This window comes from Dromiciops gliroides, chromosome 6, assembly GCF_019393635.1.
Source record: "Dromiciops gliroides isolate mDroGli1 chromosome 6, mDroGli1.pri, whole genome shotgun sequence".
NCBI classification, from domain to species: domain Eukaryota; kingdom Metazoa; phylum Chordata; class Mammalia; order Microbiotheria; family Microbiotheriidae; genus Dromiciops; species Dromiciops gliroides.
The window spans coordinates 214,436,543-214,456,440 of NC_057866.1; the positions used below are offsets into that span (position 1 = coordinate 214,436,543).

Below are 19,898 nucleotides of genomic sequence, written 5' to 3' on the forward strand. Positions count from 1 at the left end.
ATTGGCTAATATGACAAAAAAGGAAAAGAATAAATGTTGAAGAAGCTGTGGAAAAATTGGAACACTAATGCATTGTTGGTGGAGCTGTGAAGTCATCCAACCATTCTGGAGAGAAATTTGGAACTATGCCTAAAGGGCCACAAAGCTGTGCATACCCATTGACCCACCAATACCACTATTAGGTCTTTTTCCCCAAAAAAATCATAAAAAAGGGAAAAAGACCCACATGTACAAAAATATTTATAGCTTCTCTTTTTGTAGTGGCAAGGAATTGGAAATTGAGGGGATGCCCATCAATTAAGGAATGGCTGAACAAGTTGTGGTATATGCATGTAATGGATTACTATTATAATGTAAGAAATTATGAGCAGGCTAATTTCAGAGAAACCTCAAAAGACTTGCATGAACTGATGCTGAGTGAGATGAGCAGAACCAGGAGAACACTGTACACAGTTATCAACAACATTGTGTTTTAATCAACTATGATAGACTTTATTCTTCTCAGCAATACAAAGGTCCAAGATAGTTCCAAAGGACTCGTGATTGAAAATGTTCTCCAAATGCAGAAAAAAAGAACTTTGGAATCTAGATGCAGATTGAACCATACTATTTCTACTTTTTTTTTTTGTTTTTGTTTTTTGAGGTTTTTCCCTCTTGTTCTGATTTTTTTTTCAAAGCATGACAAATACAGAAATATGTTTCATGTGATTGCACATACACAACCCACATCAGATTGCTTGCTGTCTTGGGGAGGGGGGAGGGAAGGGAGGGAGTAAGAAAAGTTTGGAACTAGAAATCTCATAAAAAACAAATGTTGAAAACTATCTCTACATTTAACTAGAAAATAATAAAATACTTTTATGATTTAAAAAAATAAAATCTTCTTGGGAGATGGGCTAAACCAGGTTGTGGGTAACTAACAAGCATCAAAACTGTTGGTGGTTTCATAATTTCTACTCTAAGCCTAAGTGGACTTCCCCTGGTAGAATGGGTAGGTGACACCAATTTGTTCCAATTGCCATGAAGGAGGCTGAAGCAGGCTCTGTGGAGTGCTTAGAGCTTAGTTAAGCAAAGGAGAAAGAATATATTGTGTAAGGAACACCAAAAGAACCACATTTTCTATAAATGAGAATGAAGAAATTGGCAGGGAGTAAGGGAATGGGGGGTTTCCTTGAGGAACTTGGTGATTCTGCGTGGTGCTCAAGATTTCCTTAGGGAAATATACAACATAAGGGAACACCATATACATATCTAGAGAAGGCCAATTTAGATAATGCCAGCAAAAAATGCCAGTTTCTCCTGATATTCTTTACTTATCATATGTCAAAGGGTCAAAGACATAGGGGATTATTTAGTTTCTTTGGCAATATCCTCATGTTCTCCTTAGGGCAATAGTCTTTCCTTCTTTTTGGTGATAACTCAAGGCATAAAGCCCCTCTCCCCATCTGATATTTCTTCTGTGAGCTTTATTTACTAAGCTAAAGATTAATTTTTTCATTTATTTTATCTATCTATCTATCTATCTATCTATCTATCTATCTATCTATCTATCTATCTATCTATCTATCTATCTATCACCTACCCATCTATGTATGTATATGCTTATATTTGTATATGTGTATAAACATATGTGTATATGTATGTATGCATGTATGTATATACCTACCCCCCCCCATCTCTCTCTCACTCCCTTCCTCCCTAGATTAAGTATTCCTGATTTAATTGATACTTCTGATTTGGGAGGTCCTTTACAACTCTGGGATTTTTTCTACTCATCCTGCCTTCCCTCTTATAACTTATCATTTTCCCCCTATCTTCCAAAGTGAGAAATAACTTCTAAAAATTCATAGTGTTAAAATATTAATGGAAGAAAACAATAAGACTTCCTCAGAAATATTGATCCAGTTCTGTTGGCCATCATGACAATGGCATTCAAATATTATAAACAATTATATTTTTTCTATTATATCATGTAACATGTAAACTTATGCATATTCCAAATAGATGAAGAAACAGAGAAATAGATGGACAAAATGATAAAAACTGATATAAAGAGATAGGTAGATGAGAGAGAGCAATGGATAGATGGATGGATAGATAGATACATACATGCATAAATGCATGCATACATACATACATACATATGTAATGGGGGGAAATGGGGTACGGGTTTGTTAGGGGATGGGGTTCTAAGGAATTCCTCTTTAAAGAATTACACCCTCTTGCGCACAAAAAGTAGTTAGAATAAGGTGATAGTTTATTTAGGAGCAGGGGAAAGGAAGGGTGGGGGGAGGGAAACCATGAAAGAAATCCTTGGACTTTTCATGGGGAGACAGGCACAACTCACATGGCTCAGAGGTACCAAATCTCCTCGAACAGGAGACTGGAAGGTTATAGAGGACTGATGGGGGTGGACCATCTTCCCCTTGAAAAATTCCTTTAGTGAGAGAGGACCATCCCCCACTGGTGGTAGCTGGGGGAATTGAGTGAGGAGTGGAGGACCATCCCCTACTGGTAGTGACTAGAGGAATTGGGTGAGGGGTGGCTACAGATCCCTCTTCAGAACAGGAAGGCCGCAGCCACACCCAAATTTATCTCCCCAGGGTAAGGGAGACCAGAATGAAGGGTAGGAATCCCAAGCTAGCTCAGTCTGATTTGGTTCAGCTTATCTCTCTAGGCATTATCTGTCCTCTGGTTTAGTTTCTGAAGGAGAAGGTTCCTTGATGTGTCCCAGAGAACTTCTGGGGTGCTCTGCACCCCATGACACATACATACATGAATACACAGCTCCTAGGGGGACAGGATTTTTTGTTTGTTTCCCACATTTCTTAGGACTCAGCATAGTGAATGTAAATAATAGGCACCAAATTCATATTTGTCAAATTGAACTAAATATAGCTAATGCTGTGATATTTGCCCTCTTCCCTTTCTTGTTCCCTTTTGATCAATTTGAGAAAACTAAGTGTCTATCCACAGTGACATGAATGGTGACTTATGGGCCTGAGCTACAGAAAGTAGGAAAGGAGAAACACCCTCGGGGAGTGAACAGTCACAAGCAGAAGAAGGGAGAATGAATGATTCAGGAGGAGTATTTGTTCTCATATTCATTGGGGAAAGAACCATAAAATAAAAACCTGAAATGCTAAGCTGGAAAACAATGTGAGTGGGGCCACACCTTGAAATCACTGTATAAAGAGGGAAGGAAGCAAAAAAGAAATATTTTATTGTTCCTTACTCTTCTTTCTGTTATAGCACAAGCTGTGAGTCAAGATAAAAATTGTGGGAAATTTAATAATAATAATAATAATAATAATAATGCCAACATTTATATGATGCTTACTATGTGCCAGGCACTGTGCTAAGAACTTTATAATTATCTCATTTTATCTTCACAACAGCGTTGCCAGGTCGTTGCTACTGTTATCCCCATTGTACAAATGAGGTAAACAGAGGTTAAATGACTTGTCCAGGGTCACACAGCTAGTAGTTGTCTGAGGCTGGATTTCAATTCAGGTTTTTCTGACTCCAGGCCCAGGACTCTATGTACTATAGCCCCTAGGTTTTGTTCTTTTTTCAGAGGAAACTTCCTATTTGTGTATATACAAGACTGGGAATTAAAACATATCTTTCAGACAAATATTTTTTCGTTCTAGGATTTTTATTTTATTCTCGTGTTTTAATCATTATTTTTCTATATTATTTTGTATTGCACATTTATGACTGTCAGCATTGTTTTGTTTTGTTTTGTTTTTGTCAGGCAATTGGGGTTAAGTGACTTGCCCAAGGTCACACAGCCATTAAGTTAAGTGTCTGAGGCTGGATCTGAACTCAGGTCCTCCTGAATCCAAGAGGTGCTCTATCCACTGTACCACCTAGTTGCCCCAACTGTCAGCATTGATCTCAGAGCCCTAGAATTTGTCATATGTATATATTCCAAGATTTTCAGGATAGAGCCTACAAGTCAAGAGAATGAAAAACTCCACTCTCCCTCTCCACCTCCTGAAATAGACCAAATAATTTTTTTCATGATTGAGTTTGACACAGGGATTATAGAAACATAATCAATCAATCCAAAGGCATTTAATGCCAGTGCACATTTAATGCCAAACACTATGCTACCTTCTAGGCATCTAAAGACAAAAATGAACAAACAAAATAGAATGCCTGGCAAAACTATAGAATTTGGAATTATAAAAGTAAACTGAACTATAGCATATCTAAGAAATAGTCATCTGGCCCTGTGTTGACAACTACCAAGGAATGGAGACCCTATCATTCTACTTTTTGACAATTCTAATTGTTTGGATTTTGCTTTGCTTTGTTTTCTTTTTCTTTTTAATTTCCCCTTGTAAAAAAGTCTAATTTAACCTTTTTCAATTGTACTCACTCTATTCTTAGTTTTGTCCTCCAAGGTCATTAGAAAAATTCTAATGTCTACTCTACATGGAATCCATTTAATTACTTGAAGATAGGCATGATGACACCAGTGAATTTTCCTCTTTTCTCTAGGTTAAATATGTCTAGATCCTTCAAATGATACTCATTTGTCATGGACCCACGACCCTTCACCAACCATCCTAGTTGCCTTCTTCTGAACACACTCTAGTCTTTCTTAAACCATGGTTCCCAGAAATAAATACAATATCTTTCATGAAGTCTGATGAGAGCAGCTAACAGTGGGACTAAGACCTCTCTATTCCTGGAAATTGGATTCTTTTTAATGCAGCTCAAAATAGCTGTAGCTTTTTTTTTGCCTGTCACTACACAATGCTTACTCATGTTGACTGTGAAGACCACTAAATACACCCAATCATTTTTTCGGGAACTGCTTTCTAATCATGCCTCTCTCACATAATATATTAGTTAAGTTTAATTTTCACATGGGCGTGCAAGACTTTGTATTTATCCCTATTGAATTTTTACAGGCCTAAGCCCATGTCCCTGGGGTACTCCACCAAAATCCTCCAACTACATTGACTTTGAACCATTAATTGCTGCCCTTTAAATCTGGTCATCCTACCAGTTCTGAATCAATCTGCTTGTCTTACTTACTATGTAATCCATACTTCAACATCTCCTCCAGAAGAATAGTCTACCAGAGGTGTCAAAATCAAATAGAAATACATTCCTAATGATTTATAAATCAACAAATTAGCCCTATCTAGCTTGTGTTGTATATTCATCTATTTTGTTGAACATTTCCCAAATACATTTTAATTTGGTTCTGGCTTTCAGTAGTTTAGCCAGCTGACCTCCTTTTTGACACCTCTGTTTTATCAAAATCATTGGTGAAATGTAAGTAAATATAATGATAGTATTCTCTTTATCTACAATTTTTTTTAATACAAATTTGAAGCAGAGTTTAGGTGGATGGTATGCAGCAATACTTGGATGGGTCAATATGTTACAATGATGCTCATAGCTATTATCGGAAGATATGGACAATGATTCAGTTACAGAGAATTACATGTGTCACCCCCATCCCCAGTATTTGATTGGGCAGGATGCAACCTTGTAGCCAGGGTGAATAGTGGGGTATTCATTCTGGTTAAAGGCACAAACATGCTAGAGGTTCTCATTTACAAGGGACTTTCAGACAAAGAGTTTGCCAATGAAGTTGCTATGTTTGTGGCAGAGTGGTGGGTACAAGGAATAAGGATATCTAAGATAAAAGCAGGAGGGCTTTTTCAAACTGGGATACCAGGCATTGCGGTGTGAAGCTTTCAGGATGAGGAAGGTGGTTTTAAAGCTGTGTCTCATTAGTAAGCTTGTAGATGAGTTTTAGCATCTATTTTTAAATAGATATGGTTGCAATTAAGTCTTAAAAGCACTAGGATTATGTAATAGAAGTCAAGTTTAAGAGTCTAGGGCCATAGATTTTTCTGTCTGTCATGACCTGTTCTTGAGGAAGCCATGTTGATTCTTTGTCATTATCCTTTTATCTTTTAGATATTTGACAATCATTTCTTTAATGATTGGCTCCTGAATCTCCCTAGTTATTCTTTTGATTTTTTTTTTTTTTTTGCGGGGCAATGGGGGTTAAGTGACTTGCATAGGGTCACACAGCTAGTAAGTGTCAAGTGTCTGAGGCTGGATTTGAACTCAGGTACTCCTGAATCCAGGTTCGTGCTTTATCTACTGCGCCACCTAGCTGCCCCAAATCTCCCTAATTATTAAAGCCAAGCTCACTAGTCTACATATTGAAGAATGTTATGTTCTCTTTTTGAAAAAAAAAGGAGAGAAAGAAACTATCCTTATTGAATCATTTCAGTTGTGCCTGACTCTATTTCAGTTTTCTTGTCAAAGATACAGAAGTGGTTGAACATTTCCTTCTGAAGCTAATTTTGCACATGAAAAACTGAGACAAATTGGGTTCAGTGACTTCCCCAAGGTCATACAACTAGTGAGTGTCTGAGTCTGGATTTGAACTCAGGTACTTCTGACTCCAGAGTCACCACTCTATCCACTGCACCACCCAGCTTCTTATGGTGCTGAAACTATTTCCCCTGATCTTTTTAATGCCCCTGGCAGTGATTTTGCAATCATACCTTCAAGTATTTTGAGGACTCAAGGGTATTGATCATTTGGGACAAGTGACTACAATTCATCAAGGGTATCTTGGTGTTCATTATTATTTCCTTACTTATCTGGAGTATTAATTCTCTCTCAGTGAGTTTTGTTGTCATTTTCACTGTGAAAGCCATTATTTTCTGAGAAAATGAAAAGCAAATAAGAGTTGAACTGCTTTCATTTTTGTCTTCTGTCAGTTATTCTCATTGCATTCATCTCAAACAAAGGTGCTATCCCTCCTTTGAGTATCCTTTTCTCTACATATAGAATAAACAACCATCAAGACCCCCCAACAAACCCACATTTTGTTGTCAGCATTTTTCATGAACATCAGTTCATTCCTGTCCTTTATCATGCTGGTCACTGCTTTTATGGTACTACATAATGCTCATATGTTTATCCTCTCTTACTTAATATTAATTTTAACTTTTGTACATTTATTTTTTAAGTTAAATTGGTCATCGTTTCCTGTATACCCGTGAAAGTCCCTTCAGACAAATTTAATTTTTCCTTCTTTTTGTAATTTTTTTACCTTTGTGTCTTCATACTTTGATTCTTAAGCATCCCTCAACTCTCTCAGTATGACTTCCCCTGAAGAATTTTTGTCCACAAGACTGTTCCATCTTTTCTTATTTATCCTTTAGCTGTATTCCCCAAATCTAGGGAATATCACATCAGACTATGCCAAGATGTTGTTTCTCTATCACAAATTATAGAATGCCATGATCACTTCTCACCAGATTTCTCCTCATTTATACCTCAGAAAATAGTTTCTCCAAATTACTGAAAATTAGATTTAGTATTTAATTTCTCTTTGTTCAGTCTACTCATTGAGAGATGAAATTATTAATAAGGAAAGTCAGGAAGTTATTATTTTCCAGGATTTTGGCAGAGATAAAACTAAACCAGATGTCTGGATAATTGAAGTCCCCAAGTATCTTTTATGCCTAATTTGGCATCTGTTTCTCTGATTCTTCATTAATTTCCTTGCTCTATACAGAAAATCTGTAGTATATCTGAATAACAAAATTCTGTTTCACCCTTTTTTGTCTTTCAGCCTAATAATATCTGGCCCATAATAATATGCTAGCCAACTCCAATTTCTGTGTTTCTTCATATAAATATACCTTCACAATATGCAACTACTCCCTTTTATAATTTATTCTATTTCTTTTGAATAAAGCATACTTTTCCAGAGCTATATTCCAATCACAGCCTTCTTCACAACAAATCTCAGTGATAGCTCAAACTTTCCTGCTTGCATGAGGATCCTGATTTCCCCTTGTTTATTGCTAAAGCTCTGGATATTTATGTATTGAAAGTTGAGGCCATGGGTTTTTATTATTAGCTACTTTCTTGGCATTTTAAGGATTTCTGGTTGCCTCAGCATTTATTCTTTCATATTTGTAGGAACATTCTAGTATCTCACTTACAGGCTCTCTCTGTCTCTGTCTCTCTCATCATCTATCTATCTATCTATCTATCTATCTATCTATCTATCTATCTATCTATCTATCTATCTATCTATCTGTCATCTATCATCTATATCTCTATCATCTATCAAATATATAATATATAATATAATATACAAATTCAATTACATTTATAACATATAAATTTATATACATATATATAATAAATTAAATCAGACATCTACTTCTTCTCATCCTTTTTATTTAAAAGTTGTGGGGTTTTTTAATGAGAATCCCAAGACATGTGATAAATATCTATTTTTTATGATCATTATTCAGATATACTCCATCTCTGGCCAAAAATCTGTTAATCTTCTATTGTAAACAATGACCTAATGATCAATATTAAATTCTTAGATATCAGCTTCTTAACCAGCTGTTTACTTCCTAAAGGGACTTTTCTTTTCTGCTTTTCTTGCCTCTACTTGGTGAAACATAAACCATCTATCGTCAGTTTTTTGACCAAATCTTTATAATCATTGGAAAGAATTTTAGCATCTTCTTGGAAGTAAATGGTGCCCATGTGATTCAGGAGAAATGGGTAATTGTTTTGTTGAATATTGTGAAATTCTGTTATTTTTTGGATCCATATCAAAGGAAGAAAACAGAGAAACTCACATTTTATGAGAGGAGACAAAATCTACATATATAAATATATCCAAAGATTAAAATATGTACTAGATACATGATTTCATTTGTATAGGGAAATCCCAGATGAGGAAACCACCTCTATCAGTAAAGGTTAACAATTTATCTTAAACTTATAGAGAGTTGCCTAGAACAATGAGAAGCTAAATAAGGTGCCTAGGGTCACAGAGGAAGTCACAGCCTTTTTAGACTAGAAGGCTAACTCTTGGGCAAGTATGTAACTCTGACTCTTGTATACATCATATGTGTATACTCATATATTGTATACATGATAACAACAAAGAAAAATGTAGATAGATTATCAAACAAGTTTCTGAATGGATGAATAAATGAATGTAAAACAAAATAAGTAGGTCAATAGATGAATCAATAAATAGATAAAAAGTGAATGAATGAATAGATAAGTAATAAACAAATAAATAATTAAATAAATGAATGAGTGAACAAATAAACAAAACAAACAAACAAAAACATTAATTAATTGGTTGAATGCTTAATTAATTGATTAATTAACAGCTATTTGTAGGGCAGATGAAATATCAGTTGGAAGAGTATCATTTGGAGAGATCAGGAAAGGTCTTATGATGAAGTCATACACATATGCATACACATACAAACTTTCTATGGAATTTAAATTACTTATAAGTAAAAACCTGAAATTATATTGGTTTATCATGGCTGTCTCCTAATTAATTTATTAATTCTCTAACCCCACGCACTAATTATTAAGCTTGTTAAAAATGTCTTTCTTTATCTTGACATTTGATTTGAACAGCATCCCACCACCTTTTAAAATTCAGGGTTAGATTTGTCCATTTCCAGGCTTTTGTCACCTTTCCTATTTGCCATAATTGATCAAAAATTATAGCCAGTGGTTGAATGATTAAATCTTCAGGGTGTTTCAGCACAACAGAATGATTTTTAGTTTATCCTGGAAATCTGAAATTATTTAAAGTCATTTTTGCTATACAATTTACAAGTTACAATTTTGCTATAGTTTTTTTTTTCCTCCTGACAACAAACTTCATTTACTTTTTAATGGAATTTGCTTTATCATTGCTAGGTTGAATATCATTCTCTTTGATGGAAAAGGTAGAAGTAACATAGAGGCTTCATAGGTCTGCTCTTTTTTATGTTAATTGTAATGAATCTATCCCTTCCTTTTTCATCTTCCTTGTTAGTACAGGTTTTTGTTTGTTTTGTTTTGTTTTGTTTTGTTTTTTGCAGGACAATGAGGGTTAAGTGACAATGAGGGTCACACAGCTAGTAAGTTCAAGAGTCTGAAATTGAGATTTGAACTCAGGTCCTTCTTAATCCAGGGCTGGTGCTTAATCCACATCACCACCTAGCTGTCCCCCTAGTACATAGGTTTAAAAAAAAAAACACTTTTTTTGCCACTACCAATTTTCCTAAGCTCCAGCATTTTTCTTTCCCTTCTTGCCCATTTGTAGAACTCTGTGCAACATTTGTACCCCTCAGTCCATCTTACTATAGGCACCTAAGTGTGTCTACTCTTTATAGCATAATTTAGAAAAGCTTTGCCTGAGGGTGAGAGTATCAACAAGATAACATTTTATGATCTCCATCCAGTTTTCCTGAAAGAACAATTTCCCAATTGCTTTCAGTATTCATGTCAGCATGCTGCAGATCTTATTCAGCATCCTCAGAAGAACCCTTGAGTCTGGAGCCTACAATGCTGAAGAATAAGAACACTCCACAACATGGAGAATGGAGGAATTTTCTGACAATAAAAGTCAGATTTCAGAATGTACTCTGATCACCTTCTATTTTAGTAGAAAAATGATTGCATTCTTTGATTACTTTGTTATCAATACATTTGATGATCTTTTATGTTGGCCAATAGATAGAAAATTAGCTGTGATTAATTGGACCATCATGTATTATTACAGAAACCACAGGGCTATACACATATAGACACATATATGTATGCTTGCATGTAGGTAGGTATACACATATACTCACATATGTGTGTATGTGTCCATATATGTATATACATGTGTGTGTTTTAGCCCATATGTAGGGAAAGAGGGACTATGTCAACAAAAAGGTGCTGTAAGAGCCTAAAATTCTAATTGTGATGTCTAAAATTTAATGAGTGGTCGCCTTAAATTAGGAACTTTGGCAAGAGTTTAGATTTTTTAGTATTTATTAAAGTATATTAGGAGTGGCTATAAGCCTATGAGAAACAGTGTGGAAGATCCTTTTCCTCAACATGATGCCAAAGGCAAATAAGTAAGTGGTTGTTCCCCCCAAGACAGAAACCAAGGCCAAGGACTTGAAGACTAAGAAGGTAGCATTGAAGGGTGTCCACGGCCATGAAAAGAAGATCAGAACATCTCTCACCTTCCGGCGACCTAAGACTCTAAGACTTTGAAGGCAGCCCAACTACCCTTAGAAAAGTGCCCTGAGGAGAAACAGGCTTGACCACTATGCCATCATTAAGTTTCCCTTGACCACTGAGTCTGCTATAAAGAAGATAGAGGACAACAGCACCCTTGTCTTCGCTGTGGATATCAAGACCAACAAGCATCAGATTAAGCAAGCTGTAAAGAAGCTTTATGACATCGATGTGGCCAAGGTCAAGACACTGATCAGGCCTGATGGAGAGAAGAAGGCCTATGTCCAACTGGCTCCAGACTATATTGCTTTGGATTTTGGCAACAAAATTAGAATCATTTAATGGTGTCTAGGGCAGCTAGGTGGTGCAGGTTCTCCTGAATTCGGTGCAGACACTTGACACTTAAAGCTGTGTGACACTGAGCAACTCACTAAACCCTCATTGTCCCACAAAAAAAAAATTATTAAACTCCAGCATACTACTTTTCTACAATAAAGAAAAATTTCAGTATATATATATATATATATATATATATATATATATATATATATATATACACATATATATATATATATACACACATATACATACATACATATATATATATGTATATATACTAACCACTAATATACAATATATATAAAGTATATTAGTGGTTAGTAAAGAGAAACATGTGGATAAAGTATCCCTATTCTGCCTGTCCCTGTTTCCTCTGCCACCAAGCCCAAGTCAGGAACCAAAAAGGCCTCCCTCCTCCTCCCAGAAGCCTCCTGTGAAACAGGAAACAGGGCTGTCCACACACACAGGTCCAAGCCAATTGGTTGATTGCACTGATTGACACAACTAACAGGTGGCAATTTCCGGATGCTAAGTCACATGTGGATGCCAAGTCACATGGTTTCTTTTCAGGGCAGAGCTCACAATGATCCTCCCAGCAGGGAGTGTCATTACAATTCTCACAGTGTCATATTAATGATGAAGGAATGTAAAATGTCATTTGTGTTGTATATATATATATATATATATATATATATATATATATATATATATATATATATATAAATGAAGATACTTTCATGTTAAAAGCTAAGATAGGATAATAAAAACCAAATTGAACTCAAGTAAAAAGAATTTCCCAGGTGACTATCTAACATTGTTAACCAACTGCTACTGGATAATTATAACAAAATCTAGATGCTATAGTCTAATTTTTTACTTCCTTCTATAAGTGAATTTTTTCTTATTTCCCCAGAAGCTATTTCACTATTTTCCCCATTCTTTCCCTAATCTTATTTCTCATATTTTATGCCTTATTTCATATTATCATTTTCGTCACATTATTTTTAAAATAAATGTAAACATTTAAATTTCATTCTTCCAGCTCCTCTCACACTCTACCTAATTTGGCCATTAAAAACTTATAATAGCTACGATGCTAAATGGACCACTGCTGTCCACTTTATTTCTGATGAGGATCTGGCATGATTCTGTAGTTCTGTAGTTCACTTTTCCACTGGCTTTTGGGATATGACAAACAAAAAAAAGAGAACTAGGGATGAAAATCCAGGACCCACTTGTCTATTCAGTATTTGGCAAAAGTATTAAAAATGCTATAAGCTTCTATAAAGAACACTTACATTGAGCTAGATCTTTGAAGCTTTAACCTCATTCCTCCCCAATCCCTACCTTTTATGGTGGTGAATCTTTAAATGCATTTTCTGTTATACAATTAAATGAAAGAAATACAGTTTAGTTAATTTCATTTTTAAATAGGGAAATGATTCTTGTTCTGTTGTGTCCCAGATAACAATGAAAGGGATATAGGATGAAAAGATACTACTACTGATATATTAGTGATAAAAGTAGCCTTATAGTTCTAATAAGCATCCCTAGTGAAAGTCTAAAATAGCCATTATTTGGCATCAACAGGTCCCACTAGCATTGAACTTGTAAAGTTCATATATTATGCTTCTCTTAGATTTATTTTGGTTGCTGAATCAACTCAGTGTGAAGTTACCTCCAGAGGCATAGTGACATATAAGCTAGAAACATCTCACTGTTGATGAAACATTGCTGAATTAGAAAGATGGTGAAGCCATTCTTACCTAGAATGCATCTCCTTGTATTATTCTTTCAAAAATGACGGAAGACTCCAGAACAAAATTAGTAGAGTCAATGTCCCCCCAAAAAGAGCTCATTCTTTTGCTGAACACACTTTCAGGCATGTGTCCCATGTCTAATATGTCCTTGACTTTCATCCTTAACATTATGAGGATGAAAATAATATACAAACTTGGCAGAGGCTCATATCCCTAAATCCAAAGCACAGCAAGATCTGTCACAAGTTTTGATAATGATGAAAAAGAAGAACTGGAGATATAACACATGTGGATTATTTCCCCAGTAACTAAAGCCACCCATAGTTACTGGCATTGCATTCATGCTACTTCTTACTCTAATGCATTTTTCCTATTTCCATTTATATTAATGAATTTGGAGCCAAGCTTCAGCTCTCACTATTGTACCAAAGAAAGGGGAAAAAAGAAGAAAAAATACTATTTTTTCTACCTCCAACCTATACTCAGAATTTGTTCTCATGGGAGTCTGATGGGAGTAGAAGAGTCCACCCATTTGGATATATGATCCAAAATTAAATGATGGAATTTGTTAGCCAACAAAGTAGTTCACTGAAAGTCCACTGAACAAGTAAACATTAATTATCCAGAAGAATATCTAATCCTTTTCCATTAGCATGTTACAGTTATCTCATTTATTTGTTTAGAATGGTGAAAAGATAGAGACACACTGATAAAACTTTCAATGAATGAATTAGAAAGAAACTGGCATTTCCAAGCACTGGCTAGTAAAAAGAACATGAAGATTCCTGATCATGGAACACCAATTTTTGGTTTTAGGACATGTAGGGAAAGGCCAAAGAGATGAATTAGGAAATTTTTTTCTAAATAACACAGAAGATGGTATTCCAATGCCAAACAACCTATTTTATATTTTTACCACATCTGTTTCTGCCTACATCTGTATTCAGATATTTTTGTTTGTTGGTTGGTTTGTTTTATTAAAACTTTACACCTTATGGTGTACTAAGACATATGAAAAAATGAATAGGCAAAAGAACATAAAGCATACATAAGGCTGAGAAAATTTCCAGTTAGTTATCCAGTTAATCAATTCAAATTTCTTTGTGAATTTTAACTCAGTGTTTTCATCCTTCCCAAACACTGCTAAGCTTTTATTCAGAAAATGTTATTTGGACAGGGTAAAACTTCTCACTTTCTTTGCACCAAAATACTTGGGGTGAAGTTCAAATCTCATTTGATCATGAAAACATTTCTTGATTATCTCTCTAATTTCTGCAGGCAGACTCACTTTGTAATTCAAGTTGTAATTAAGCATCTATATACTTGTTATATCAAATGCATATCTGTCTTTAATCTTGTTCCTGAAAATGTTTACATACCCATTTTGGCTCAGTGGATTTTAATTATCTTCCTAAAAGGCATGTATGCATTAATCTGTATATTGTATTTAAAATACAATGATTTTTCTTTATCTTTGTTTTCCCTTTGTATTAAAGATACTATTTGTTATATCATATGGCATGCTGGGAGGGTAAGGAGAGTAATGCTGGGGAAAATATGACAATGTTAAAAATACATTTATAAAAATCAATTCTCCAAATTAAAAAAAAAATTGATATCTAGAGGTGTAAAAAAATCAATCCGTATGTATATATACTGTATGCATGTTTGCATGTATATGTGTGTAATGTTTGTATCTCTTAAATATTCTTTTTTTTTCCTCTTTTTTTTTCGGGGCAATGAGGGACTTGCCCAGGGTCACACAGCTAGTAAGTGTCAAATGTCTGATACTGAATTTGAACTCAGGTCCTCCTGAATCCAGGGCTAGTGCTTTATCCACTGTGCCACTTAGCTTCCCCCTTAAATATTCCTTTTTACTGAAAATTCCATGAAAGCAAGGAACTTACACTTATTATTCCTTTTATTATTGTCAAGCACCTAATATTATGACCTTCTAAGAGTAGATGATCAATATATTTCACATATGGACAGAACTCTACTTCAACTATTTTAAATCCCAACATGTAAGACCTAATAACAATGCATGAGAGAATTAGTTTCTTGAGGGAAAGTATTATTTATTTATTTTTCCTTGTATATTCAATACCTACTCTAGTACCAGACACAGGAAAGGCATGAAAGCATGACAGTACTGAATATCTTCAGGGGGCAGAGAGTTGTTAAGTTTTCCTGAAGCACGGAGGTGTTAAGAATGAAGACAATAGAACGTAGAATGGTAACGGGTTCTAAATAATCTTAAATGCTATTGAGGAGTCTGAATTTTATTTCCCAGGCCACAGGGAGTTACTAAAGAATTTTGTGGAAAGGCATGAGACAGATAGACATGCAATATTATTATAGCAGGGCAAAGAAGGATACACTAGATTAAGAAAAGAGCCAGAGTGTGAAGATATACAGAGAGTCAAATACAACAATTTGGGCAAGTGAATTAGGATCTTGGCAGCAGTGTAAATAAAGAAAAGAGGACAGATGCAAGAAAAGTTGACGTCATGAAATTGATAGGATCTGGTAACTCATTAGATATGAGAAGGGAATCATCACCACTTTGGAGTGATTGTATTAGTTGAATGACTAAAGGAAAATGTTCCCTTTCTTTAATACCCACATTCTTGTTCATTCAGAGACACCCAACTCCTCCATTGATGAGTCTCCTACCTTATCCCATTTCCAAACATGGGATTAGCTCTTTAATGGGAGGGATGACTTTAGAAGAAAAGGAAATATTTGGAGTTCTCAATGTTTGAATTGAAATCCTGTCAGGGCTTTACTAACTGGAAAAGTCACTTAATCTCTGTATGACTCAATTTCTTAATCTTTAAAATGAGGAATGTACATACCCATTAGATTTTGATGATTAAATAAGATAACAGGTAAAGCACTTTTCAAATCTTAAAGATATAAATAAATAATGGATGTTTTTCTACGTAGGCCAAAGAATATTGCTTTTTTCAGCTGGGGTAAACATCCTATAATTTTAACATCTCAGCAGCATATTATACTTTCAGTTCTAGTGTGGGCCTCGCCTTTACAGCAGCAGGGCTTCAGTTCTGCTTCCCCCCTCTTTCTTTTTCTTATCTTTTTCACTTTGCAATGTGGTGGACACCACTTGACATTAGGGATTGTGTTGTAGAGTAGCTAGTCATAGTCTCTCTTCTATCTCTCTTCCTATCACAACAGAATTGTGTTCTTTGAACTCTTGGATGCTCCTCAGCCGGTTTGCATATGCCTCATTCTTGGAAGATTGCAATTGGAAGCTAAAATATTGTAATACAAGTAAGGCATTTTGAAAATATTAAAATACTATATAAATGAATACTGTTGATACTATTATTATTGTGTTGTTGTTGTTGTTGTTCCTTGGCAGACATGGTTGGAGAGGCCATTTCATCACTTACAGGAAGGAAATGCTAGAAGCTTTTGTTTGCCAGTCAACATTATCTTTAGTCTTGTTTCAGCAGTAATAACTCCAATAAAGCTCACAAAGATGCAGAAGGGAATAGGATCAAGGAATGGAGAGGTTAGCCTTAGTGAATAGTCAGAAGTGATCACAATCTATGACTGGATAGAAGAAAGAAAGAAAAGATCATGATAATGAATACTAAAGAAAAGAGAATAGTTGTATGCATTAATGATTAGCATTATTTAGTGCAGCAAGAAGTGACATTATTTGCCAAAGATGTGTGCATGGTTGATGTATAGGAAGGAGACAATGAGTTTGGAATTGTCATTAAGTAATGTCTGATAAGGAAATTGATAAGAGTACAGTAAGGATATTGAGCAGGAGCTAAAGACCAGCTGAGGTTATGAACCATGAATTTGTCATTGGTATTTTCCATCATATTGGTTCTAATATGATAAATAATCTCATTTATCATTTATAAACATAAAAATAATACATGATGCCATCTAAAAAGATTCCATGCCTTCAACTCCTCCTAATCCCACTTAATTTAGAAGCTTTATTTGTGCATTAAATCTATTTAAACTGTTTGACAGTTAACATGTGAATCAAATCTAAGCAGTTGATTTTAACCTACAGTTTGTAGTAGGAATCCAATTTCTCTTTGTTTTCAATATGCCCAATGTCTCTTGCTTAAATTTGAGATTAATGAGAACTCTTGTTAAATTTTCCCACATCTCTGCTTTGAGAAGACCAAGAAAAGCAGTACATCTTCCATGGGAAAATATATCCATTATAGAATCAGTCAATAAGCACTTATTAAAGTCCTATCATACAAGGCGCTATACTAGGAACTGATAATAACAGTGACATAATCACTACCTCTCAAGGAATTATATTCTGTCTAGAAAACCTGTATATTTATAAGCTTATGAAAAACATACAGATAGCAAATATGAGGAAATTTTTGTGAGGAAGAAACTAGTACATGGGCATATCAAGAATGGTTTCATATAGGAGGTAGAACTTTAGGTAAGCCTTGAAGAAAAACAGAAATTCTAAAAGGAATGTCTACCCTCTCATTTAGTTCAATTATACCTTTTTGAGGCAGAACAAGCTTGGCTCTCTGTATTAATGTCGTTTTGCCTTTGTATACCTTTCTGATTTTAACAATATCAAAATCAACAAATAAGCAAGTACCAGAAATTCTGGTTCTGTGTGCATTTTATTAATTAATCAGTTAGTGAATTTATTTGTTGATTTCCTGACCTAATAATTCTCTTATTTCTTTAGTTATACATTTTTATTTGTTCATCCACTTATTCGTCTATTTAATTTCCAAGTTCTGTTGGTATTTTATTTTTATAACTCAGTCCTTTCTGCTTATACCCTTCCCAAAACCCTCCCCACTGCCCTTCCACTCCAATATTTTTCCTTCTAATCAAACAAATAAAATTACCTGACACATATGCTTCATGTGACAACACATATGGAATTAGATAAACATTTCTCCACTTTTTCAAGGAAAGAAGGGAGGTATATTGCCACATTTTTTTTCCCTTCAGGGCCAAGATTGGTTATTTCAGAGCATTCAATTTTGTTTTTACTTTTCATTTATATTTGTAAATATGTTTGCAGGTATATGTGGGTAGATAAAAAAGATGATAAAGATAAATATGGAGGTAGAGGTAGAGATGAGATAGAGAGCTATTTTATAGAGACAGAGATGATAGGGAGATATAATTTTTTCCCTTATTTTGCTTACTTCATGTTGTACCTTTCACATAAGTGTTGTTATATTTCTCTAAATTGCTCATATTTGTCATTTCTTACCATGTTCTGCATGTAGTTTAATAATATCATATATAAATCCATGAGTTTATGTCTTAATCTGGTCATTTTTCATTTGTCAAGGTGAAATACACCTGTCCCATTATATGCAGAAGACTCGCTAAAATCATTTGTCTAGAGTAGAAACACAATACACAGCAGCAGTAGTAACTGCTACTAGAAACTACATTCAATGAAATATGATATAGCAATTCAGTGTAGCATGCTGATATATCAAGGATGTGCTACCAAAAGTACATGTATCTACACTGTCATTCTAATTTATGGTTCTTGGTTTTTCAAATAAGGTAAATATATTGGGTCATTTCAACTTCTAGTTTGTAGTCTTAATAGAAGTCAAGCCATATTTAACTTCTCTAATAGGCTTTCATGATACTTTTAGTTATTTCTTAAACAGTCACCTGGCTTCTGAACAAATGGTAGCTAAAATGTTATCTGGTCTGATAGAAGAGGATCTAGATTTATGTGAATAGATGCAGCCATTCCAACTTCATTTGTTCTTCCTGGAGCTTAGCCCATTAATCCTAACAAGTTGAGAAGAACAAAAGGAAAACAAACAAACAAACATTAATTTGTCTTTCTCTCCTAAATTTTTAACTTTAGTGAATGACTTTTGTTATCAGGTTTGTTGTAAAGAAGGAACATGCATTTATTAAGTACCTACTATGTGACAGGGATTGTATTAAACATTTTACACATCTTTTTCTCAATTAATACTACAATTCTAGGAAGTAGGTCCTATTATTATCCTAATTTTATATTTGGGGAAACTGCTGCAGGTAAACATTAAATGATTTGGCTGGGATAATATAGCTAATAAGTACTAGAGGCTGGGTTTGAACTCAGGTATTCCTGATTCCAGGTCCAGTGCCCAATCCACTGTGCCACCCAGCAGCCTATTCAAAGTAAGTTTAAGAAACTCTTACTTTAAGGAGCTATGATTTCATTGTTTTTGTTTTGTTTTCTTTTTCCCACAGATTACTGAATGTATTGAGGTTAATGAGACACTTTATTCACCTAACAATGTACTTGTGATTGTGATGCAATTTAGAATCTTTTAGAGTTTCCTGCATCACAGAGCCAAAATGTCAGAAGTTGTACTTGAACATAGGTCTTCCTGTCTCTGAGGTCTGCTTTCAATCCCTTATCCTTGCCACCCCATTTCACCCAAGAAATTGTTACAATGACCCCAGGAATATAGGTATATAAAATAGGTATACCTAATCTTTTACTGTTGGCAAATTTTTCATAAACCGTGCATTCACTTGTGCAACCCCATATGGGGTCCCTACATAATGTCTTACTAGAGAATAGCTTACAAATGTTAAAATTCTATGGTGAAAATTGTCAAGTTATGTAAGGTTTTCATCTTGGGGCCAGGCCTATCTAAAGTTATATAGTCAGAGACCTTGTTCGGAGACAGAAATGAGGAAGTGATGTTATAATTGTGCTTCATCAGAGGCAGTAAAAATACTGGG

At 34.8% G+C, this 19,898-nt stretch overlaps 1 pseudogene; it reads left to right on the forward strand.

The window, feature by feature from the left end:
- The first annotated feature begins 10,923 nt into the window (after positions 1 to 10,923).
- Positions 10,924 to 11,391, forward strand: LOC122732891 (annotated as a pseudogene).
- The last annotated feature ends 8,507 nt before the right edge of the window (positions 11,392 to 19,898 follow it).